Here is a 26786-nt window from a genome sequence, read left to right as displayed (position 1 = left end):
GGGATTCCAAAATGTGCAGATAATTTAGTGAAGCATTGTATCATTTGCTTGATGTACAATCCGGGAAAGGGAACCCCAACTCCGGAAGGTCATTTTGCTCCCCCAACATATCCTTTTGAGGTGTTGCAAATCGACTACATTCACATGGATCGATGTAACAATCTTAAATATGTTCTGGTAGTGGTATGTGCCTTTTCCAGATGGATAGAGGCTTACCCCCTGAAAGACAACACTGCTTCGTCCACTGCCAAGGTTCTTCTAAAAGAGTTCTTCCCTAGGTTTGGTTTGCCGCGCATTGTCTGGAGTGACAATGGAAGTGAATTTGTAGGCCAAATTATGCAAAAGGTGTGTACCGGTCTTGGTATAAGGCTGAAGTTTCATGTGGCAAATCATCCTCAGTCCGTGGGTTTGGTAGAGTGCTATAACGGCACTCTCAAACTTAAGCTTGCAAAAGTACAAGTCAGCACAGGTCTTAATTGGCCCGATGCTTTACCTTTGGCTCTCCTGTCCACTAGAACAGCTGTACATTCTCGTTTGGGACTCAGCCCATACGAGATTGTTTCGGGCGCCCAGCTAATGTATGGGGAGTCCCTCGCCCTAGAAAGTATTCTGATATACAGTATCCAATGCTGATTGACTATTTACATGACCTCACCACTAAATTACGTGTTCTTCACCAACAGGTTCAAAACGCTTTACCAGAGGCCTCCACAGACCCAGGTCATTCTATCCAACCTGGAGACTGGGTCTGTGTGAAAAATTTTCAGAGGACAAAGAATTTGGAACCTTGCTGGAAGGCGCCTCGACAAGTTCTCCTGACAACTCACACAGCAGTAAAAGTCGAAGGGAAAAAGAACTGGATCCACGGCGTGCACTGCAAGAAAGTGCCCTTGCCCTTGCCTTTTGATCAGTGGGTTCATAAGGGTATAGGTGATTCTGAAGGAGAAAAAGTCCCCCGATTCATACCTTTCAGTAGTGCACACCTGGATGGAACTCGATCGAAGAAAGAAGATGACTACATTCTACAAGAAGCCGTACCTTCCCATCTCTGATTAAACACTACAGAGCCACAGACCCTATTTCAAGACCAAACTGTACCAACAAGGACTAGATACAATTTAAGACCTAGATTGGTCAAGGACACCTGAGATTTCCATCTCTTCTGCTACATTTATCATCTGTCCAGGTTGCAGGGTCACGGTAGGAGTCTTAGTTTGTGACCTGTATAATGGCTAGGCCCCCAGCACTTGCAGTGTCATAGGACGGCTAATAATCACAGCCAAGTGAGTAAGGAAGATTGCCGTGAGCAACAATTTTAGAGGATGGATGTTAAATTAGGAAAGAAGGATAATAAGGAAGAGATGAGAAAGAAATATTGTAAAATATTGTACAGTCGATGTGGCGTAACATTGTGTGTTTCTATATTTTTGTGTATCTTATTGGCTTGTGTAGGTTGGGTTATTCATGCTATGCAGCAAAAAGTTGTCCCTAATTCTATCTCCTTGCCTCTTCATTCTACTATCTCCCCACATCAATTATATACACTTCCCCAACATGAACTAATCAGGAGAACAGAATATTTTAATAATTCATTTATCCAATTGTTGCACCAACACCAATTGGTAGTCAACACAACCGACTGTTGGGTGTGTGGACTTATGCCTCATACCACAGATAAAGGGATGCCATATTTAGTCCTTCCATTTTCTTATGAAGGTTCCGCTTAGGCCTATTTTGTAATATTTTCAAATGCATATCAGAGCCGATTTAAACGTCCAGTTGGTTCCTATGGTAGTAAGCCAGATTTTAGTCATAATTCTCTGATAAAGGGAATGGTGGCTATGACTAAAATTGTGGAGAATAATAAGGTTCCTGTTGACGAGAGACAAACATATACTAATTGGAACGTGACTCGTTACATTACTAGCCTTACAGATAAAACTAAACAGGGAAAATCTCCACCAATTTGGACTGTCCCTCATCAAGGTAATTTCTGTTTACAAATGAATGACCAGACTACTGACACTGGACAAAGAAAAAGCTTTTGTTCCCATACATACATCTACACGTCTCAGAATTCACCGCCGTTAGTGCCATCCCAGGGCACATATTTTGTCTGCCACGATAGAGCTTACACGTGGCTACCAACGGATTTTTCAGGAACATGCTATATAGCTTTTCTTCTCCCTCCTACATACACTGCTCCTTCAGGCCATCATAGAAACAGATATGGCAGAGGGATTATTGATTCTAAAGACAAGGCAGGACAAGAGGGAAGTGATTTCCTCAAAGGATTTCTTCCTTTTTGGGGCCCAATGGCCAACAGCAGAAACATGGGACAGCTGGTTCGTGTTGTTGAGACTACCATAGATGTCACTGTGGGAGCCTTGAGTAATCTCACAGCTGAACTTCAGGCGGATCGTCTCATGACTTTGCAGAACCGGATTGCACTAGATGTTATTCTTGCAGATCGTGGTGGAGTCTGTAAATTGATCGGATCTAGCTGTTGTATTTATATACCTGACGACGCCCCTACGGTATACCAAGCCATCTCCAAATTACACATGATCTCCGAATCGATTCATCAAGACAAAGGAGATTGGACTTTATTAGGATGGTTTTGGGGATTACTATCTAAATGGGGATGGAAGGTACTAAACTTCCTTGGAGTGGTTTTGGCCATCATTTTTTCCTGTTGTCTCTGTATGCAGTGTGGCCCGCCATCTGCGGTCTTTGTGCCACTCTGTGTGTCCCAAGACCTGAGTCACAGAAAACAGAGAACATTAAAATGATGTTGCAGCAACAGTTTGACGACCTCATGGCTATTGACATTGATTCAGATTAACGTGAATCTGTGTGTTTTGCCTGAGTTATGGCAAAAGGAGGGTCTGAGGAAATTCGATTTTCGATCTCGCTTGTATTCAGCCACCATTTTTTTGTGTTCCACCCCCATTTTGTGTTGCCCTCACTGAGGCAGCACAATGAACGAAGTTTTTCTGCTGATCTTACTGCGACGTGTCAAATAACCTTCTGCCTCTGTTTACGAGACTGATGTCAGGGACTGGCTGAGTCCACTAATCCTCGTCTGGTTTGACTAAACCTTGTCTCAACTGTCTGTCGGTTCACACCATTCTTTCCTGACTTTATCTTATCTTCTGGCCTTCGCTATTCTCTACTTGTATTCTCTCATTTCACAACTGTCCTCTAAAGCATACAAATATGTCCTGCTACCTGCAAGTTGAGTTGTAGACACTACCACTGATAAACTTGTGGCGAGGGGTGACAAAAACAGTTGGAAGAGAGGTTTATTTGGGTTACTTGATATCTTGTTTTCAAACTTTTCTCATTGGTTATATCTTGTTTTCAAACTCTTCTCATTGGATAACCATATATGCATTGGGAGTGTTCTTGGTGAATCTATGTGCTATAAAAGATTGTGCGCCACGGAGTAAAGTGGCAGTCTCCTAGGAACATACTGAGTGTACTTCTGGGACAACTGTACTTAGCTGCAGCTAATAAACCTGATCCTCTACGCTCAACAGAATGTCCTGTGTCTCTGTTCAACAAAGCAGGTGAACTCAGGAGATTAAGGCGTGCCCTGCGCCACCAGGCCCATAAGGCCCTGGTTCTTCTCCCTTGTGAGTCCCTAGTATATGGTATACTATGTACCCAGGGCCAAGGTACCCCAGAGGCCTACCACGGGCTGAAGCATGTATTATGCCACCCCTGGAAAGCAACCAAAAATGACACCACAGGTCTGCTACTGCAGCCTGGGTAAGGTGGTGCATGCACCCCTTACTGAGGTATAGGTTCACTATACCTCACCTATCACTGCACATAGTAACCTCTCAGTCATCCCTATGGCAGGCCTTATCAATCCTGAAGGCAGGGTGCTCGGTTATATTTGAGAGGGTGCCCAGTCATCAGCTGAGCCCCTCTGCAGCCTTTAGAATCTCTTTTCTGGGGTTGTCAGTGGTGCAGCCTGACCATATACTCTTAAGTGCATAATAACCAAACGGTAAATGCTAACTTTGGACTGGCTGCACGGAAACATTTCGTGTTTGGTGTCAAACACCTTGGAATCATACCCCCACACCAGTAACTGGTGTGGGTATATGATCCCACCCTTCTAGAGGGAGAGACATGACAGTACTGGTATACCCGGTAGAAATCTAATAGAGCCCTGGCATCACAAAATGGATGCTGCAGCCACAGACACAGGTCTGGCCTCCTGCTGCTGATCGAAACTCCAGCAGGGGAGGACTGGACAGTAGGTTTCCTGTCACAGGGGGTGTAACTACCTCCCAGACAGGCTTATGTGTATTGGGGCTGGGTGGGAACACTCTCTGAGTGCTTTGAAGTCTTGCACTGGGGGCACATTTGGTGTCCCTGTGCATAGTCCAGCTCAAACTGGTTCTGGGGCTTCCAGCCCCTGCTCTGGTGCGAAACTGGACAAAAGAAATGGGTGTAGCCACCCCTCTTTCCAAACCTTCCCATAGGTGGGTCCCCAGAGTTAGCTCAACCCCTTCCTTAGGTATAAGTAAGTGTTAGATCTGGGGGTCTCTAGTTGGCAGGGTATGTACCACTGTCCCAGTAGGGACCCTTGCTTCTAGTCAGGGAAAGGGGGATACACTGTTAAGATAACCCCTGCTCACCCTATAGGTAGCTTGGCCTGAGCAGTCTAGGCTATCAAAGGCAATGTGTAAAGTATTTGTACCAACACACAGTAACACAGTGAAAACACCACAGATTTACTCTACACCAGTTTTAGAAAAATAAGTTATCCTTACTAAAAACTTCACAAGACCAAATACTACAGAAAAAACAACATACAATTAAAAAGGTTACTTTAAAGATAGTTCAAGAGTTTGTAGAAAGTACTCCAGGATGTAAAAATCAGTGTCCTGCACAATGCGACTCTCAATGCACAAAATGCGACACTCTCGTGCCCAACAGTACCTGTAGTTGCGCTAAGGTTCCCAAAAGCTATAACAATGAAGATTGCAAAGGCGATGCGATACTCCTGAGACCTTGGGGAGGCTTTACAGCAGCCCTGCTTCACGCAGCAGAGGTGGATGCGCCGGCTCCGATCTGTAGGTAGGAGGATGCGATGACTTTGGCTTTCGTTGCGTAGGTTTCTTAGGGGGAAGCTTCACGCACAGGTACGGTGCGACGCTCTTCGATGGGGCGCAATGCGCGGCGTTGACTTCTGGAGCCGCAACCCTCGATGCCCCACGGGACGGGACTCTGCGTCGACTCACGCAGCGACTGGATACTTTCACGCACCGGCAGTGGTGCGGCCCGCAAACTGGTTCTGCGACGACCTTTGCAGTGTCAGGGATCTTCACGCACTGGGACGATGCTCGACGCACTCGGCAATGCAGGGACTCCGGGTGCTGCGATGACGCCGCGATTAAATTCTTCTCGCACTCTCGATCTTGCGACTCGCAACCGGATGATGCGACCCTCAAACGGATGATGCGATGGGTACCAGTTACTCTTGTTCACGCTTTCTGCTTTCCAGCTCCCAAACACAGCAAAACGACCTCCTGAGGCCCCAAGACTAGGCAAGCACTCCAAGGCTGGTCAGAACTCCCTCAGCAGAGTTCCAGGGGAGCTGGTGGTGAAGTCCTTTTGTTCCTGGGACTTCTTAACAGGGAGCCAGCTCTCCTCAGGCCCTTGGAGATCAGAATTTAAAGAAGGGGACACAGCAGAGTCCTTCCCCTCTCCTTGACAGCAAAGCAAAACAGCAAGCAGGCAGTCTTCTCCTCTTCAGTTCCTTCCAGCTTTCTCCTTGGCAGAGGTTCATTCTTAGTTCCACAGTGATCTGAAGTTTAGGTGTCTGGGGTCCTCTTCTTATACCCCTCCAAGTCTTTGTCTCTCTTTGTTCCAGTGGGGGGATTCCCCTGCTCAAACCAGTTCCTGGGTGTGCTCTGCCCTGGAGCACCTGGTTCTTTTCAGAGTGAGGGGCAGGGTCGTTAGACGCTCAGCAGGAGGTGGAGCCTTCTTTGTGCTGGCAGAGGCAGAGTCCTCAGTCTGGCCAGCAGGGGGTGGAGCCGGCATTGTGCTGGCAGAGGAAGCCCTATTCAAACCCAGGGGCTACTCCTCCCACCCATCTAGAGCAGATCTCCCTATTCATCCTGGTGCTGACTCATCCAGACTCCTGGAGCCACCTAGCCCATCACATGACACCAGTCAGCCAATCTGCACACAGGCACACAGGAAGGTTAAACAGGAGAATAGCTACTTTCTAAAAAGTGCTGTTCTCACACAGTGAATTTAAAAACCATCTTTCTAAAAAGATGTATAATTAAATTCTGAACACAAAGATACCAAACTTGGATTTTCTATCTTGCCTTTAGGGGAAGATAGGCATGTAAACAGCCTCCCCCATTCTGTCCTATGGGCAAGATAGCCCCTCAGCAGTGAAAAACGACAATGGCTATAATTCACTACCAGGGCATGTTACACACCTCAGTACATGCCCTACCTTTCAGATACACTGCACCCATCCCAGGGGGGTACCTAGGGCCACTGTTAGAAATGGGATTTCTGGTTGGCTAGGGCTTGTGCCAAAGCCAGGCAGAAACCACCACTCTAGTCAGGGCTGGGGAGTTACACGCCAAAGATAACCCCTGCTCACCCCCTTGGTAGCTTGGCACGAGCAGTCAGGCTTATCCCAGAGGCAATGTGTAAAGCGTTTGCACGCGCACACAGCAACAACACCCTAGGCCCACCACAAAAGAAACTCCACACAAGGTTATGTATAAAAATAGCCTTTGTATTATAATAAACACATTAGATGATAATCACATAATTTACATTGTGCCAACTGGCACTGGGCAGAATTTTACAAGGGAATATTTACACGGGACAGGGCCACATGGACCACTGTCAGAATCAGCACAAATCACCAATTGTACATGTAGAACATATACTAACTGTAACACAAATTATCACTGTAGCACAACCAGTAACTATTGGCGCAATAATGACCTCAGCGTCATCACACTAGAATCAGGCATAAAACCTATCCTGCATCCATCACAGGGGCATAAACACATTATGCAATTTCTCATTAGTCTAACGCATTAGACCTAACCACCTAAGTATAACTACACTAGGGGCGTACATCACACAGGGAAGTACAATCTTCCTAACATCAACCTAAACAGGTAAAACAACCTCCTAGGCAGAAATCCTATCTAGAGGTATGAAACACAGGGTGCGCAAAACATGCTACACACAGTACATTTCCTAACACCCAACGCATTATTATATAAAGCACAATAACACCTAAATCACATTAGGGTCCAGGTTGCGCCAGAACCTAAACGTAGCAGCTGCCCACTACTTGCTGGGCAGCTGGGGACAGGAACAGGGCCTAAACGCTGCAGCTGGCACTAAGTGCTGCGCAGCTGGGGAAGGCCAATGATGAGGCATGGGCTTTCAAATGGTCCTTGACACAATATCAAAACGTTGGAGCCACCTAGGCTCTAAAACAACATGTCTCCCAGTACTGTGGAGCCACACGGGGCTCCTGAAATTACTATGCGCCAAAATGCTGGAGCCACCGGGGCTCTGAAAACAACTATGCCCCTTTGGAGCCACACAGGCTCTGGAAATCATTATGCTCACGTTGGAGCCACGGGGCTCTTGAAACAACTGCGGGGTGTTTGGAGCCATCTGGCTCTGAGGAGCAATCTGACCATCACTCATCCCCTCGAGGGGGGGGCAACACGGAGAAAGGACACGGGCCCCTGTGGCCCCGTAAAAAAATTAGGCAACACGTAGGAGCGGCCCGCAATGGTGGGTCCACTCATGAAGAGGCACTGTTGCTTTACTCAGCACGGGCCCCTCTGGGCCTGGATACATCGGTATCTCCACAATGAGGGAGCGGCCTGCTCTCCGGGCGGGACCACTCGGTATCTGTGCCTCGACCGGCACCTCCCCGCCCCCTTGAGCCCTCACTCACCAGCTCTGGGGGCGGTTTCCTTTCCTCCGGTCTCTGCTTCCCTCGCAGCCCTGGGGCTCCCTCTTCACTACAGGAGCCCCAGAAGGGACCAGGAACAGGCGCTGCCTGCACCGGCTGCCTCCATTTACCCGGGCGGCTTCCAAGGTGGCGGCGTGCGCGGGACTTCCTCCGGAAGCCCTGAAGTCCCGTCCGCCGCCAGGCACAATGCTGCCTGACTTCCTCTTTCACCCACGGGCCACGGCGGTGAATCATTATCGGGCACAATGAGGGGTAGGCTCCCTCCACATTCAAAATATAAAGCGGGGTGGGCACCCGCTCGATCAATAAAGTCAAGTCGCGGGGTGGGCACCCGCGCACTATAAAAATAAGCGGCCATGCGGGGTGGGCTGCCGTCTCTCTCCCCTCCAGCAGGGGGAAGTTTGCAGCGCTGCGGAGCCCCCGTGCTCCTTTTCTGGGGGGGGGGGGAGGGAAACCAATCACAGCATTGCGCTCCCAGGGTGCAAAAAGGCAGCATCAAGACTCGGCAGAGTAAAAGAACCAGCAAAAAAGTCCAAAAGGTCCTGAAGGCATCCAGGGGGCAAGGTAGGGCCCAGGGGCCAGCACACAGGGCCCTCCGGCAGGTGGGTAGCCCCCATGGCGGTCCCTCCTGGGCCCCACCAGCAGCAAGCCCCCCTCTGTCAGGATCCAAAGGAGAACATTTTTCTGGGGTCACAGCCCCTTCTTTTATAAACCATATCCCTTTGTCTCAAGGGCAGGGAAGGGGCGAACCAGATGCAACTGGTTCTTGAGCACTTTGCTTTGCTCAGCCCCTCTCCCTTATTCACAGGACAGGCCAGGGACATCAGACGCACCACAGGAGGCAGAGCCAGCATTGTGTGGGGAAAGCCCAGCCCTATTCAGGTCCCAGGTGTACTCCTCCCTGCCATCAACATGCAGCTCTCTCCATTCACCACCGGGGCAGACCCATCCTGACTCCTGGAGCCAGACACACCAGCCAATCGCAAGCCAGACAGTCACTGCACATTTATGCCAGCGTCTAGAAGTGGCACTTCTATACTAGTCATAGTAACGCCACACACATCATCGCGCAGCATTTAATCTCACGAGTTCGCACATACCAAACTCGACCCTGCACTCCTCTTACATCAGGACTTAGCACGGTCACTCAGATCCCCCATGCATTCCTATGGGAGGGCAGGTCAGTCTCACTGAACATACACAGAGCGCACGCACTTTCCACTGGGACACAGTGTGAAAGCGCCTAGAGGCCTAAATCCACTAATACACCATAGGGAAAAGGCTAGGATAAATGCAAAAAGTTCTAGGTGTGAACTTGCCAGAAGGGCCAAGTCCAACACAACCCCCTTCCAGCCAAAACGCAGGGCAGACCAATCACCACCGTGATGGTCTTCCCTGCTTGGGGCGATAGAACACGGACGCAGGCCCGCACTGCAGGGACACCCTCCGGTTCTACGCCATTCTGAATCAACGTGGTTCCATCTGGAAAAAAAACAAACGAAAAAAAAACTCAGGCCCAACTAGGCTACCCCACTGATACTACCTAGTTGTCCATGGCCAGGACCAGGCCCTAGGCCACCCAGATACCACTGGTCCTTGCCAAACCCAGAGTGGGGGGTAGTAACCCCTGGCATACAAGCCATTCTCCACTCTCCCTCTCAGTGTAGTCCCCAACTACCACTGATCCTTCAACCTAGGGTCCGCACCCTCAGGCTGACCAGAGGTCACGGGCAAGAATGCCCAACCCTACCTCTACTTCTAGGGTTCCGCACCCTCCCAGGGAAGCACCCACCAGAACACAACTCTCCCACCAGTTCAGGACCTCTCTCCACCAACTGGTCTACCACCTGGGATCCACGGGGTCAGAGGCGAGGACTCCCTCCCTCTGCACCCCTTCCACTGTAGAGCAGGGTCTCTTCACCTAAGATGAGCCCCACCTGCCCTCAGGACTACAGCTGCCCTTACGTCCAGATCCGGAAACACCAACTACTGGCTCCCCAACCGAGGGACATACCCTTTGGTCAGATGTCTGGCGATCCAGGACTTAACGAGGGTGACACATAACTAATGGGTCGTGTGACAGTCTGCCTGGCGCTGATCTCACTACCTCCTGTCCATCTGACAGTGCGTGCAGACCCCCCAGGACAGAAGTGGCGACACCAAGGTCACTCAGTGGTGACTCAGCCCTCCCAGCTGGTCCCTGACCTACTGGTTCCCACTGGGGAATCCCTCCCCCTCTCACCCCTCCCTCTGGACTTCCGCACCCTCCCAACTGGAGCGGTACCGCCAGACACCAGAACTACTGGAGCTCTGATTACAGACACTCCACGTCCTCTAGACACTGGGAGATCCTCCTCAAATGACCTATTGGTACAGCCTAGGCCCCCGACCTGATGTTCCCTAAAGAAACCATCCAGGCCCTGAGACTGGGTTTCGGGCACCTGGAGACATGCAGTCCCACCCACTCCTTCTCCGCAGAGTCAGGACGTGAGCCCCTACACCGAGACCTAGCTGGGCTACTCTGAACCTCTTCCTACCACGCTGGGCTGGAAGACACCTCAGCCACTACTTTTGGAATCACTCCCCAATGCAATCTCCCTATCCCAGAGAACTCACACCCAATCAACCAGCAAGCCCCTTATTTCAGAGAACTCACACCAAAGTATTCAGCAAGCTCCTCATTTCAGAGAACTCACACCAAAGTATTCAGCAAGCTCCTTATTTCAGAGAACTCACACCATTCATCCACACACACACCCCCCAGACTGGTAAGACAGTTTCTACCGCCCCTGATTTCTCAATCTGACCACCACGTGACACCGGTACCATTACTCCGGGAACTGGGAATGGGACATTCACATTCATCCAGCGCATTACACATTCATCCCCACCCCTCCCAAGACTGGTAAGACAGCTTCTACCAACCCTGATTTCTCAACCTGACCACCACGTGACACAGGTACCATTACCCCGGGAACTGGGAATGGGAATACATGCACTGGACACACATCTGCTGCCACCACTGGATCCCACCCTTACTGCTGAATCCAGAAACACATTTCCACAGAAATGACACTTAAAATAATTTAGAACAATAATCCCTTTCCATGTGATTATCTAAAATGCAGAGTTTTGTAGTGCAGCCAGTCGTTGCTGTGGTACTGCGCAAACGCAAGTCCTAATCCCACTGATGCCACCAATGTTAGAAATGGGATTTCTGGTTGGCTAGGGCTTGCGCCAAAGCCAGGCAGAAACCACCACTCTAGTCAGGGCTGGGGAGTTACACGCCAAAGATAACCCCTGCTCACCCCCTTGGTAGCTTGACACGAGCAGTCAGGCTGTGTTTTATACCTCTAGATAGGATTTCTACCTAGGAGGTTGTTTTACCTGTTTAGGTTGATGTTAGGGAGATTGTACTTCCCTGTATGATGTACGCCCCTAGTGTAGTTATGCTTACGTGGCTAGGTCTAATGCGCAAAACATGCTACACACAGTACATTTCCTAACACCCAACGCATTAGTATATAAAGCACAATAACACCTAAATCACATTAGGGTCCAGGTTGCGCCAGAACCTAAACGTAGCAGCTGCCCACTACTTGCTGGGCAGCTGGGGACAGGAACAGGGCCTAAACGCTGCAGCTGGCACTAAGTGCTGCGCAGCTGGGGAAGGCCAATGATGAGGCATGGGCTTTCAAATGGTCCTAGACACAATATCAAAACGTTGGAGCCACCTAGGCTCTAAAACAACATGTCCTCCAGTACTGTGGAGCCACACGGGGCTCCTGAAATTACTATGCGCCAAAATGCTGGAGCCACCGGGGCTCTGAAAACAACTATGCCCCTTTGGAGCCACACAGGCTCTGGAAATCATTATGCTCACGTTGGAGCCACGGGGATCTTGAAACAACTGCGGGGTGTTTGGAGCCATCTGGCTCTGAGGAGCAATCTGACCATCACTCATCCCCTCGAGGGGGGGGGACAATACGGAGAAAGGACACGGGCCCCTCTGGCCCCCGTAAATAATTAGGCAACACGTTGGAGCGGCCCGCAATGGCGGGTCCGCTCATGAAGAGGCACTGTTGCTTTACTCAGCACGGGCCCCTCTGGGCCTGGATACATCGGTATCTCCACAACGAGGGAGCGGCCCGCACTCCGGGTGGGACTGCTCGGTATCTGTGCCTCGACCGGCACCTCCCCGGCCCCTGAGCCCTCACTCACCGGCTCTGGGGGCGGTTTCCTTTCCTCCGGTCGCTGCTTCCCTCGCAGCCCTGGGGCTCCGTCTTCACTACGGGAGCCCCGGAAGGGACCAGGAACAGGCACTGCCGGCACCGACTGCCTCCATTTACCCGGGCGGCTTCCAAGGTAGCGGCGTGCGCGGGACTTCCTCCGGAAACCCGGAAGTCCCGCCCGCCGCCAGGCACAATGCCGCCTGACTTCCTCTTTCACCCGCGGGCCGTGGCGGTGAATCATCATCGGGCACAATGATGGGTAGGCTCCCTCCACATTCAAAATATAAAGCGGGGTGGGCACCCGCTCCATTAATAAAGTCAAGTCGCGGGGTGGGCACCCGCGCACTATAAAAATAAGCGGCCATGCGGGGTGGGCTCCCGTCTCTCTCCCCTCCAGCAGGGGGAAGTTTGCAGTGCCGCGCTGCGGAGCCCCCGTGCTCTTTTTCCCGGGGGGGGGGGAGAATCCAATCACAGCATTGCGCTCCCAAGGTGCAAAAAGGCAGCATCAAGACTCGGCAGAGTAAAAGGACCAGCAAAAAGGTCCAAAAGGTCCTGAAGGCATCCAGGGGGCAAGGTAAGGCCCAGGGGCCAGCACACATGGCCCTCCAGCAGGGGGGTAGCCCCCATGGCGATCCCTCCTGGGCCCCACCAACAGTAAGCCCCCCTCTGTCAGGATCCAAAGGAGAACATTTTTCTGGGGTCACAGCCCCTTCTTTTATACACCATATCCCTTTGTCTCAAGGGGCAGGGAAGGGGCGAACCAGATGCAACTGGTTCTTGAGCACTTTGTTTTGCTCAGCCACTCTCCCTTATTCACAGGACAGGCCAGGGACATCAGACGCACCACAGGGGGCGGAGCCAGCATTGTGTGGGGAAAGCCCAGCCCTATTCAGGTCCCAGGTGTACTCCTCCCTGCCATGAACATGCAGCTCTCTCCATTCACCACCGGGGCAGACCCATCCTGACTCCTGGAGCCAGACACACCAGCCAATCGCAAGCCAGACAGTCACTGCACATTTATGCCAGCGTCTAGAAGTGGCACTTCTATACTAGTCACAGTAACGCCGCACACATCGTCGCGCATCATTTAATCTCACGAGTTCGCACATACCAAACTCGACCCTGCACTCCTCTCACATCAGGACTTAGCACGGTCACTCAGATCCCCCATGCATTCCTATGGGAGGGCAGGTCAGTCTCACTGAACATACACAGAGCGCACGCACTTTCCACTGGGACACAGTGTGAAAGCGCCTAGAGGCCTAAATCCACTAATACACCATAGGGAAAAGGCTAGGATAAATGCAAAAAGTTCTAGGGGTGAACTTGCCAGAAGGGCCAAGTCCAACAGCCACCATAGGGATGCCTTACATGTACAGAAAGGGAAGGATAAGGCCTGGTCAGTGGTTGCACTGGCCAGGTCGACATGGCAGTCCTGGACTGCACATAGGCACTGCAAACAGGCCTAAGACATCATTTTAACGCTACTCCTGTGGGTGGCACAATCAGTGCTGCAGCCCACTAGTAGCATTTGTACTACCAGCCCTGGCACTCTCAGTGCACTTTACTAGGGCCTTGCAGGTAGAACAAATATGGCAAACATGTATAGCCAATTATATCACAATTTCCCTAGGGAGCACTTGCACTTTGACACTGATCAGCAGTGGCAAAGTGCCCAAAGCATCTATACCAGTAAAAACGACATCCAGCATAGCATCAAAAATACAGGAGGTAGAGGCAAAAAGTCATGGGTAACCACGCCAAAAGATGCCAGGTCTAACAAGTGTCCCCTCCAGCTGAAATGTGGGGAGAACTACCCACCCTCTTGGGAGTTCTCATCACTAAGGCGGAAAAACCTGGACGGAATGTCAGCGTTGGCGTGGTCTGTACCGGGACGGTGTTCCACCGTGAAGTCCATCCCCTGTAGGGAAATGGACCACCTCAACAGCTTAGGATTCTCACCCCTCATCTGCATCAACCATCTAAGGGGCCTGGGGTCTGTCTGAACCAGGAAGTGAGTCCCAAACAAGTAGGGTCTCAGCTTCTTCAGAGCCCAGACCACAGCAAAAGCTTCCCTCTCAATAGCACTCTACCTCTGTTCCCTGGGAAGTAGCCTCCTGCTAAGGAAAGCTACGGGTTGGTCCAAGTCCTCATCATTTAGTTGTGAGAGCACTGCTCCCACTCCATGCTCAGAAGCGTCTGTCTGCACTATGAATTTCTTGGAGAAGTCAGGCGCCTTGAGTACAGGTGCTGTACACATGGCCTCCTTCAGGGCATTAAAAGCTTCTTGGCAGGCACTGGTCCAAATCACTCTCTTGGGTAACTTCTTGGAAGTTAGTTCTGTCAAGGGAGCAACAATGGTGCCATACCCCTTGACAAAACGGTGATAGTACCCGGTGAGTCCTAAGAAGGCTCTCACCTCTGTCTGGGTCCTAGGGGGTTCCCAAGCCCGGATGGTATCTATCTTGGCTTGTAGGGGCGCCACCTGGCTGCTTCCTACCTGGTGTCCCAAATACACCACTGAACCCTGCCCTATCTGGCACTTACTGGCCTTGATAGTGAGGCCTGCACTGTGCAGAACCTTCAACACTGCGCAGAGGTGTTGCAAGTGTTCTTCCCAAGTGGAGCTGAACACAGCAATGTCATCCAGATATGCGGCGCTGAATTGCTCCAGCCCGGACAGTACCTGGTTGACCAGTCTCTGGAATGTGTCAGGGGCGTTCTTCAACCCAAAGGGCATGACACGGAACTGGAAGTGCCCCTCTGGCGTTGAAAACGCAGACCTCTCTTTGGCCCTATCAGTTGAGGCAATCTGCCAGTACCCAGAAGTTAAATCAAACGTACTGAGGTAGCTGGCAGCTCCCACATGATCCACAAGCTCATCAGCTCTGGGGATGGGTGTGTGTCAGTCTTCATGACCGCATTGACCCCACGGTAGTCCACGTTCTGGAGTGGCACCTGGAGCAGCAGCTTTTGGTACAAGTACCACTGGGCTAGCCCAGGGGCTGCTGGAGGGCTCAATCACTCCTAGTTCCAACATCTTAGAAACCTCCTTCTTGATGCTGGTCCTGACCTTGTCAGCCACCCGGTAAAACTTTTGTTTTACAGGCATGCTATCTCCAGTGTCCACATCATGGACACACCAGTTGGTGATACCGGGGGTCAGGGAGAACAGAGATGCAAACTGACCCAACACATGGCGACAGTCCCTCTGCTGTTCTGGGGTCAGGGTGGGCGAGAGGACCACTCCATCCACTGACCCATCTTGCTCCTTAGCTTCCAGGAGGTCAGGAAGAGGATCGCTATCCTCCTCCATCCCTGCATCTGTAGCAAGTAGCATTGTTACTTCAGACCTCTCAAAATGGGGTTTGAGGCCGTTCACAAGTAGGACCCTCATGGGGTTCCTGGGAGACCGCAAGTTGACCAGGTAGGTCACTTCACTTCACTCTTGCGCTCCACCACCTCATATGGCCCAGTCCACTTGTCTTGGAGCGCGCAAGGCTCCACTGGTGCCATCACCCACACCATCTGCCCAGGGTGAAACTCTACCAGAGTGGTATGCTGGTCATACCATCTCTTCATCTCATCCTGGCTGGCTTCCAGGTTCGCCTGAGCGAGTGTCCTGAAGCGCTGTGTCTGGTTGCGGATGGCCAGCACATAGCTAAACACATCCTGGGGGGTTTTCCCAGGGGATTTCTCCCAACCCTCCTTCACCAGACTGAGAGGTCCTCTAACAGGGTGCCCGTACAAAAGCTCAAAGGGACTGAACCCTAGAGACTTTTGTGGTACCTCCCTGTAGGCAAATAATAGGCATGGCAAAAAGACGCCCCACTTCCGTCTCATGGGCTCTGTCAGCCCCATGATCATGCCCTTCAGGGTCCGGTTGAACATTTCAACCAACCCATTTCCTTGAGGGTGGTAAGGAGTGGTGAACTTATAAGTTACCCCACACTCCTCCCACAGAGACTTCATATACCTGGAGATGAAGTTGGTACCCCGGTCAGATACCACCTCTCTGGGGAAACCCACATGGGAAAAGATCCCCATCAACGCATGGCCCACCACCGGGGCTGTGGTTGTCCTGAGAGGGATAGCCTCTGGGTACCGGGTGGCATGATCCACCAGGACCAGGATGAACCTGTTGCCCAAGGCTGTCCTGGGGTCCAGTGGCCCCACAATATCTATCCCCACCCGCTCGAAAGGGGTGCTCACTACAGGAAAAGGCTGGAGAGGGCCTTTGCACTTCCCTCCAGCCTTGCCACTTGCCTGGCAAGTCTGGCATGATCTATAAAAGGAACCGACGTCCGTCTTCATCCCGGGCCAGTAAAAGTGGGTGGCAAGCCTTTGTCGGGTCTTGTACTGCCCGAGATGTCCTGCAAGAGGCGCGTCGTGAGCCAGACCCAGTAGGAAGTCTCTGAACCCTGCGGGTACCACCAGGTGTTGCAGGGATTCTGCTTATGCACAGAACTATGCACAGGAAACCAGGACCTCAGTGAATTGTCGTGTACCAAAAACTCACCTCAGAACCCACAACCCCTTATCCGACCAGCATCAGTGTCCCATTTGTTATCCGAGGTTTAGCTTGGCGGTCCCAATATATAGACAACCCAGAACAAGCGACTTAGTGTATTTCTCAGGAATGGTGGGAATCAGAAATACCTGTTCGTAATTATTCCTATATCAGTTCACAACAGAATAAACAGAGACATGGTAAAGTTTAAAGAGTTTATTTTATAAACCTCGTGTCCTAAGATGCAGTACTTTGGCTAACATAAGCAGACAAATGATTAAAATCAAAACCCTCAGCATAGTTACAATACCATAGAAAATGAAAGGAGTAATCATACTAAAATGACAGTGGGTCTCATCCACCTTCCTTTCGCTAGCAAACTAATATTATTATTAGACTAGTAAAAGGTCTCTAGGCTTGAATGGGAAACCCCATACCGTAAAGATCAGCTCAGTGAGATCACATCACAGGATCAGCTAGGCTCTGCTCCTGGGAAAGCTCTTCTTCCGAATGTCATGAAAACATGTAACACTGCAATATTAAAAGCATCCGACTTTAAGGTATTTGCAGCTGCGTGCGTGTTATGGTAAATAGTGGGCCGATCAACCTGAACCCAACAACATGCACCGTCTAGCGACTGTTTCTTTACACTATGTGCTCACTGTTTGGGATGTGAACAACAGACAGTTCTCATGTGAAGCAAAGTCGAGCAAGCATTTCTCAATTTCATAACATGTGACTACAGTGTTGTGTGCAAAGGCAGCAAAAGCGGCAAGATGGCTTTCTAACATCTAACGTGGTTGTGCTAACTTAGCATTGTACATATATAGATAATGATCTTCACTACACCCCCCCTTGATCGGACAACTAACCAGTAGGGGCGCACTTGCAAGAACGCAGAGTTCAAGTTTGATAGAACGCAACCAAGGGCATGAACTGTAAGTCCATATAAGGTAAGTGAAAATGTTCGAAGATAGAGAAAAAATTTTTTTTTTAAAAAGGAGCCAAAAAAAAAACCTTTTAAAGGACAAAAAAAAAACATCATTGAAGGACGTATGACGAAATGAAAGTGCAAAAAGTCAATCCATCAATGTATAAGCACAATAATTTGCAACAGCTTCCAAGAGGAAATCATTGGAACGTTCCGCAAAATTATATGCCATCCAGTTCAGCACGGGGAAGGAACATACATGCTCCTCAACCACCGGAGCCTCCAGCACCATTTGAGGACAACTGGCGTGCTCTTCAAGATAACTTCTCGCTAAGAATTCAATTGCAGCCGTTCCGATGTCCCAATTCCCAAGGACTCCATGTGCTGCTCCACAGGCCATAATCCCGACGCCAGAACAGTCCAACTCATGAGCCACTAAGGGGCTCATCAGCCGATCATAATCCGGGGCAGAAGACACCGAGTTCGACAGACACAAATCCAGAGCCCATTGGAATGGACAATCTAGGCAATGAAAGACGGGCTGTACACAAGTAAAGTAGGGAAACCGGAAGGACAATCCATAGGCTATGCTTAAGGTCGCCAGTGGTAACATGCCATAGTATTCAAGCATCTGGTTACGAAGATGTAACAGTCGGGACCTGCTGCATTGAGACGCAACTTGTGCATCCATAGCGTAGTGCGCAGATCAACAAAAGTATCCCAGCTATGAGGGAGAGAAGTAAAGGGAGACCTCCGAAGACGCTGGAAAAAATAGAATGAAAAAATGCCGGGATCACACCAAAAATAGTTTGAAAGGAGGTCACGAGGCCGGAGCCCACAATTTTAAAAAAATGAGCCAGGCCACTTGTTGACGAGGCATTAAAGATAGTCTGAATCAGGGTCCCAAAATGAAGTGGGAGATCAGTATTCAAAAGCGCTTGCACCTCAGTGCGCGTGTTTGCTACGTCAAGGACAAATGTTTCCCGGGATGAAGTCAACGCGACTTCTTTTTGAGACAATAGAGCCTTTATTCTGCTCATCTTATTGAACTCTGCTTTCAAGGTTGGAATGGAAGGCCAGATGGAGACATCGAGCCGACCATGCGGGGGTGGGAAAAGGACGTTATTACAGCAAACTACCTTCTGTGATACAGTCACTATGTAGGGAATTCCCACTAACATCCCACAGCAAGTTTCATTATTCAAAAGCAAATAACTACCGTTAGCTAGCAGCGTAAAAGACGGTGTTATAACTGGCACCGGGATCCCTTTCAGGACACAATCTAAATTAGGGGCGTGCACATTACATCCACCATGCAATTGAATGTGCCTACACACTGCAGAGTGATCCAGAGTGGAAGTGCACTCTTCACCTTTCAAGTATACCTCTTTTCTGTCTCTCACACATCTATACGTGAATGGGAGTGACCAAACTTCGTGCAGAAAGGCAGTACCAAGTTGTTCATATCTGCCAAGGGCATAATGTTTCATGCACGAACTGACCTTAAACAGGGGGAACGGTAATGTGATCAACCCATGTATAAGCCACACAGCGGAATTTAATTCAGCAACAGAGAAAGGTAAATGTTCTAACTTTTCAATGTGCAGTAATGAGTATGTAACATCTTTCATGGACATGAACTGTTGTTTTGCAGTTAAATTAAAAGGAAGGAACAAAGAGGAAGTGTTCATGTAATCCCAAGGTACTTTCCCAGCCTTTAACGTTTGCAACGTCCATGCAAACTGCATAACAGAACGCAATTGATTTTGACCATGATACAATACAGACAAATCATCCTGCGCAATGTCTACCACAGATGAAACAATATTGTCTAATGTATAAATTCTGGAAGACAGGGTGTTAATGCTATTATCTATTACAGCCAACACCTTTTCCATATTGGCTTGATCAATAGCACGTAATCTGGATGCAGCCTCAATTTGTGATAACTTCCAAACTTCGTTGTAAACCGCATATACCGATCTTTTGGACCTGCCAACTGCAGGACCCTTAACAAAATCATTCAAATCTATTTTGTCGTTAAATCGTGCTAAATGAAGTTTAACTGATGCTAAGGTGGAATGTTGCAGCCAAGATTGGCATAAATTCCCTACTGAGTAGATAGTTACAGTGTGAGAAGATTCAAAACGGGGGTCTACACGCACTTGTGTATACCCCTGCGCTAAACCAACAAACCTATGTTGACAGGAATCCGAACTTGGCTGCCACACCAACCACCCTTCTGGATTCAATTCAGAAATATTGAAGGATGTGTTGGAAACGTATGTCTGCAACGTAGCAAGGGACAGATCCGTATGATTACCACAATTAGGATAAGCACCCAGACCCGGAATGGAGGGAAAATTTAATTTTTTAGAAGTAGCCAATCCAAAACAGGTGGTCTGAAAAATGGACGAATTTAAAAATAACATGTGATTCGGGATAAGACAGGCACGATGCAAAGCTTCTGTTCCCTGTACCTGCCACGGTTTGGAGCCCCAAACCGATTTAAGATCGACAGTAGCTTTCCACAGATCATATCCTCCAATTGCCAACTCGTCCATAAAGGACTTGGAATACAACAATTTGGTGTGTGTCAGTCTAACCTTAGAAGCCGACTCAGGCGCAACCTTAAAATAAAAAGAGGCCGGATTTGACACACCGAAATCAGAAAAATAGGTGAATTTGTCCACTAACGTGGCAGAGTTGCCCATCCTAGGGGCGGGACAGTGTTCCCATTGTGTATAATTTACAAAATTTCTAAACGTATTTGCTTTGTGTAGGAAATGCGTGCCATAATGTTGATAGCAGAATTGCTCATCATAATTAGCAGTATCTAAATACAAATCCTCAGCATCAAATGCAGCATAATATTTCAAATCAGAAAACAGTGCTTCTATGGCTTGAACATCCCAGTCATCCGAGTGGATGTTCTGCTTAACTACATCACCCATAGAAACACGAAATACATTTGTCACATTAATTACTTCAGTGGGGCCATGAATTTGAAATTTTACAGCATCCCAAGCGATCCCATCACGTACAGGCCAGTCAGTAATGTTCACAAAAGTCTGGTCCCTTTTCATAATATGTGATGAGGAGTGGGGGGCCAAAGTTCCATCAATTAGTCGAATTGTAGATCTTTCTTTCAGGTAGTGTCCATTGATAAGTCTAAAAAACACTACCACAAAGCCAATGGACATAAACAAAAAAATACATATGAGCACCAGCCAAATGTAAGTCCAAGGGGGAATTAAAAAATGTCTTTTGAACCAGGCCACTAAAATCGAAACTTTGGACGGGGCAATGGAAGTCATTGAATTAGAGTCAAAAGAGTCTCGTGAGTGGGCAACTGTGGTGGATTGTAAAACAGGCAATGTAACATCCGCAGGATAGAAACAGCAAGCACGTTCCTGAATAGGAAAATGTCCTTCGTGTTGCACTCAGTCTCAGAGATGCGATCTCTTTTATAGAATTAAACTCAGATAAATCGAGGTTGATTCAAGCATAAATTCAGGTTTATTAAACCGTTATTCCAACATGATAGAGTCAAAGAATTATATTCATTCTTATTCAATGCATCATTTGTCCAACTGCCCAATGCATTTCGGGCTTTTTAAGCCCTTCTTCAGGGGCGGTGCTCTAAAAGGATAAGGTATAGGATTCAGTATATACATGAGAATAAAGAGCTAGATTGAGAAAAGAGATGTGCTCAAACGGTTTCGTTGTGAAGTAAGTGACAGTTATAACGAACGCAATCATGTTTAAAACAGTGTTAATTGGTGCATTCGTAATTAATTGTGGGTGAACACGGTTAAAGTTCCAGTGATTTCCGAAGCAGTGACTCGCTGTATATCGAGGTAATTTGAAAAATCCACTTTCTTAACGTGTCAGGACAAAACAATATAACCGTGTGGTTAGGTTTACCAATAACGTGGGTAAAAGTATAAACTGGACGAAAAGAGGGAGGTTTAAACAATGGTATTGGCTGAGAAATACGAGTGACAAAAAGGGGAATTACATGCATACAGCGTGAGTATTAAAAGAAACTGTGTGGATTTCAAACAATTACCAAGTGACAAAAGATCAAACTTACGGTTAGTAATGATGGTATACAGATTCTCGTGAAACCGGGAGAATCATGTCGAAGACGCTCCGATGAGTGTAATGAATCGTGATCATGTGATATATAAACACGTGATAAAAAAGAAAAAAAAAGAAGTGCGGGTAGAATCAGAACTACAAAGAAGACAGACTTGTAGTTCCAAAAGTAAAGTGAGGTCAATAAAGTTTGATGAAACTGAGAGGGTACAAACAACATAAATAAAGTGGTAAACAACATAAATGAAGTGGTAAACTGAGGTAAATACAGTTAAATCAGGGAAACTGTAAGGGTACAATAAACGTTAGAGTGGAAACGCGAGTAGAACTGAGAAAACAGCGAGTGGAGCTGAGAAAAACAGCGTAAGTGAATTGGATGATTCCAACAGTGAGCAAAGGTTCTAGGGAGGATCTGGAAATATGAAATTATACATAATCATAATGCTGATTAGCGTGTTCAAGGGTATCAATATTATTATACAGTTGTACAGTGTCTGTTGACCTACGTCAACCATGTGTATGTGGAAAAACTCTGTCAACAGAATAAATGCAAAGTTCAACATAGGCATATGGAGTTACACAAGGTAGTAGGGTATCCCAAGCAGGGTGGATGTTCAAATCCCAGATTTGGATGTGTAAGGAAGACCTTATTTACAGAAAACAGCCCAGGTCGTAACGTTCGTTGAGACCTTTTGGATGTGTAGAGTTCAGCTTATGAATCCAAAATATTTCTCTTTGTAATAGATATTTACTATTGTCTCGTCCCCTCAGATAGGGAATCTGTTGAAGAACAAGGAACCGCAGTTGACAAATGTTTTGCTGATGCTGGTGAAAATGAGTTGCAATTGGGGATTTTGCCTGTTTTGTGCGTATATTGCTTTTGTGTTCATTAATCCTTATGCAAATTTTTCTCTCGGTCTTGCCCACATAAACGAGACCGCATGGGCATTTCAGCATGTAAATGAGATTCTGGCTGTTACATGTGGCTGTGACCTTGAGTTTAATCGTGTTGCCTTGTGAGGGATGTTGAATGGTGGTACCTTTGATAATGGAGTTGCAATTGCCACAATTGAGACATGGTAGAGTGCCTTTGAAGGTACTTGTGGTAGATACATCAGCTTTAGATAGTATTTGTTTGAAGTTGCGTGATCTTTGGTATGCAAATCTAGGCGGTGTTTCAAAGATGTTGTTGAAATCCATTTCCGTGCTTAACATTGGCCAATACCTGAGGATGTTTTTTTTTATAGTGAAACTTTGTGTAGAAAATTTTGACACGAATGTCATTCTCTGATCTGAAGTTTTGGGTGGTTTGGGTGAAAGAAGCATTTGTCGAGTGGACTTGTTTGACTTCAAAATAGCGTTATCAAGGACTTTAGTGGGATATTTTCGTTGTTCAAACTTAGAAATGCAGGCCAGTTTGCTTGATTCAAAAAGTTCATTGGTGCTTGAAATCCTTTTCAGTCGTAGAAGTTGAGAGTAGGGCAGGTGTTTCTTAAGAGATGGTTGGTGGAAACTGTGGAAGTGAAGGAGGTTATTGCGGTCAGTAGGTTTCGTGTAGACCTCGGTGGTGAGGTGTCCTTGGTGGATTGTGACTTTGGTATCTAGGAATGTTATGGATTCTTTGTTTATGCAGTGAGTGAATTGAATTCGTTGATCAACTGTATTGAGAGATTCAATTAGTGATTCCAGGTGATTACTTGAACCATTCCATAGGATGAAAATATCATCAATATATCTTTTATAAAGAGTAAGGTGTTGGATCCACTCATGTTTGGATAGTATGTTGTCCAATTCAAAGCGGTGCACGTAGAGGTTCGCGTAGGTCGGGGTGGCACAATTGCCCATGGAAGTACCGGAGCATTGGATGTAAAAAGTTCCTGCCCATTCAAAGTAGCTGTGGTAAAGGGTGAAATGCATGAGTTCCATCAGGAATATTTTGAGGTTCTCTGGTTTATCTGTGATCATTAAGAATGACTCGATTGCCTCAATGCCTTTATCCTGGGGTATGGAAGTGTAAAGTGAATTTACATCGATGGTACATAAGATGGTCTCCATGGTTATCAGGTCACGAATAGACTCCAGAATGTTGAGGAAATCAGTAGTGTCCTTAATATAGGTAGTCATAGACTGGACAGAGGCTTGCAGATGTTTGTCCAAATATTTCCCAACAGGTTCATGTAACGAGTTCACTGTGGACACAATGGGTCTGAATGGTGTCTTTGTTGCATTTTTGTGCATTTTAGGGAGCATGTAGATGTAGGGTGTAGATGGGTTGCTTTTAATCAGATATGTTTTGTCTTCGTCGTTAATAACTCCCTGTTCTAAGGCCGTGTTAACAATGGCTTTTAGCACAACCAGAAATTCATTGGTCGGATCCGTTAGAATGGGCATGTATGTCTCTGAATTGTTAACATGATCGTTAACATTTTCAGTGTAAAAAGTGGTATCCATGATAACCAGTACTCCACCTTTGTCAGCTTGACGTATGGTGATCTCTGGTTTGTTGGCTAGTTCTTTCAAAGCATGTTGTTCTTTTTTAGTTATATTGGAATATGCCTTTTTATTGTGGCAACCAATTTTCTTAAGTTCTTTATTAACAATGGTCTCGTAGGCATCCAGTACTTTGTGACTCATGGGTGCTGTAAAAGTGCTTTTGTTGCGGAGTCCCATTAAAGTATTATTCCGTGGTGTATCTGGAATGTTAAGGATGTTTCGAAAGCAGTGTTTGAGTTTCAGTGAACGCATGAATTTAAAGAGACTGATGTCAGTCTCTAATTGCCCACTGATTTTGTTGATGTTTTTCCTCCTGGATCTCCGAGTGGCCTTGCGCTTGCCCCTAAAAAAATGAGATTGTCCTGAACCGCTGGTTGTTGGGCCAAGAGCACGCGCAGTCAGAAAACCTTGTGATAAACATTTCTTCTTACCATCTTACACGACTTCAGACTTTGAAACTTCAAAAAGGTACTTCCTTTGTCCCCACCTACCATTCTAATCAATTAGAGACTGACATCAGTCTCTTTAAATTCATGCGTTCACTGAAACTCAAACACTACTTTCGAAACATCCTTAACATTCCAGATACACCACGGAATAATACTTTAATGGGACTCCGCAACAAAAGCACTTTTACAGCACCCATGAGTCACAAAGTACTGGATGCCTACGAGACCATTGTTAATAAAGAACTTAAGAAAATTGGTTACCACAATAAAAAGGCATATTCCAATATAACTAAAAAAGAACAACATGCTTTGAAAGAACTAGCCAACAAACCAGAGATCACCATACGTCAAGCTGACAAAGGTGGAGCACTGGTTATCATGGATACCACCTTTTACACTGAAAATGTCAACGATCATGTTAACAATTCAGAGACATACATGCCCATTCTAACGGATCCGACCAATGAATTTCTGGTTGTGCTAAAAGCCATTGTTAACACGGCCTTAGAACAGGGAGTTATTAATGATGAAGACAAAACATATCTGATTAAAAGCAACCCATCTAAACCCTACATCTACATGCTCCCTAAAATGCACAAAAATGCAACAAAACCACCATTCAGACCCATTGTGTCCACAGTGAACTCATTACATGAACCTGTTGGGAAATATTTGGACAAACATCTGCAAGCCTCTGTCCAGTCTATGACTACCTATATTAAGGACACTACTGATTTCCTCAACATTCTGGAGTCTATTCGTGACCTGATAACCATGGAGACCATCTTATGTACCATCGATGTAAATTCACTTTACACTTCCATACCCCATGATAAAGGCATTGAGGCAATCGAGTCATTCTTAATGATCACAGATAAACCAGAGAACCTCAAAATATTCCTGATGGAACTCATGCATTTCACCCTTTACCACAGCTACTTTGAATGGGCAGGAACTTTTTACATCCAATGCTCCGGTACTTCCATGGGCAATTGTGCCGCCCCGACCTACGCGAACCTCTTCGTGCACCGCTTTGAATTGGACAACATACTATCCAAACATGAGTGGATCCAATACCTTACTCTTTATAAAAGATATATTGATGATATTTTCATCCTATGGAATGGTTCAAGTAATCACCTGGAATCACTAATTGAATCTCTCAATACAGTTGATCAACGAATTCAATTCACTCACTGCATAAACAAAGAATCCATAACATTCCTAGATACCAAAGTCACAATCCACCAAGGACACCTCACCACCGAGGTCTACACGAAACCTACTGACCGCAATAACCTCCTTTACTTCCACAGTTTCCACCAACCATCTCTTAAGAAACACCTGCCCTACTCTCAACTTCTACGACTGAAAAGGATTTCAAACACCAATGAACTTTTTGAATCAAGCAAACTGGCCTTCATTTCTAAGTTTGAACAACGAAAATATCCCACTAAAGTCCTTGATAACGCTATTTTGAAGTAAAACAAGTCCACTCGACAAATGCTTCTTTCACCCAAACCACCCAAAACTTCAGATCAGAGAATGACATTCGTGTCAAAATTTTCTACACAAAGTTTCAATATAAAAAAAACATCCTTAGGTATTGGCCAATGTTAAGCACGGAAATGGATTTCAACAACATCTTTGAAACACCGCCTAGATTTGCATACCAAAGATCACGCAACTTCAAACAAATACTATCTAAAGCTGATGTATCTACCACAAGTACCTTCAAAGGCACTCTACCATGTCTCAATTGTGGCAATTGCAACTCCATTATCAAAGGTACCACCATTCAACATCCCTCACAAGGCAACACGATTAAACTCAAGGTCACAGCCACATGTAACAGCCAGAATCTCATTTACATGCTGAAATGCCCATGTGGTCTCGTTTATGTGGGCAAGACCGAGAGAAAAATTTGCATAAGGATTAATGAACACAAAAGCAATATACGCACAAAACAGGCAAAATCCCCAATTGCAACTCATTTTCACCAGCATCAGCACAACATTTGTCAACTGCGGTTCCTTGTGCTTGAACAGATTCCCTATCTGAGGGGACGAGACAATAG

This window comes from Triturus cristatus, chromosome 6 (assembly GCF_964204655.1).
Source record: "Triturus cristatus chromosome 6, aTriCri1.1, whole genome shotgun sequence".
In the NCBI taxonomy this organism is placed as follows: domain Eukaryota; kingdom Metazoa; phylum Chordata; class Amphibia; order Caudata; family Salamandridae; genus Triturus; species Triturus cristatus.
This window is presented reverse-complemented; position numbering follows the sequence as displayed.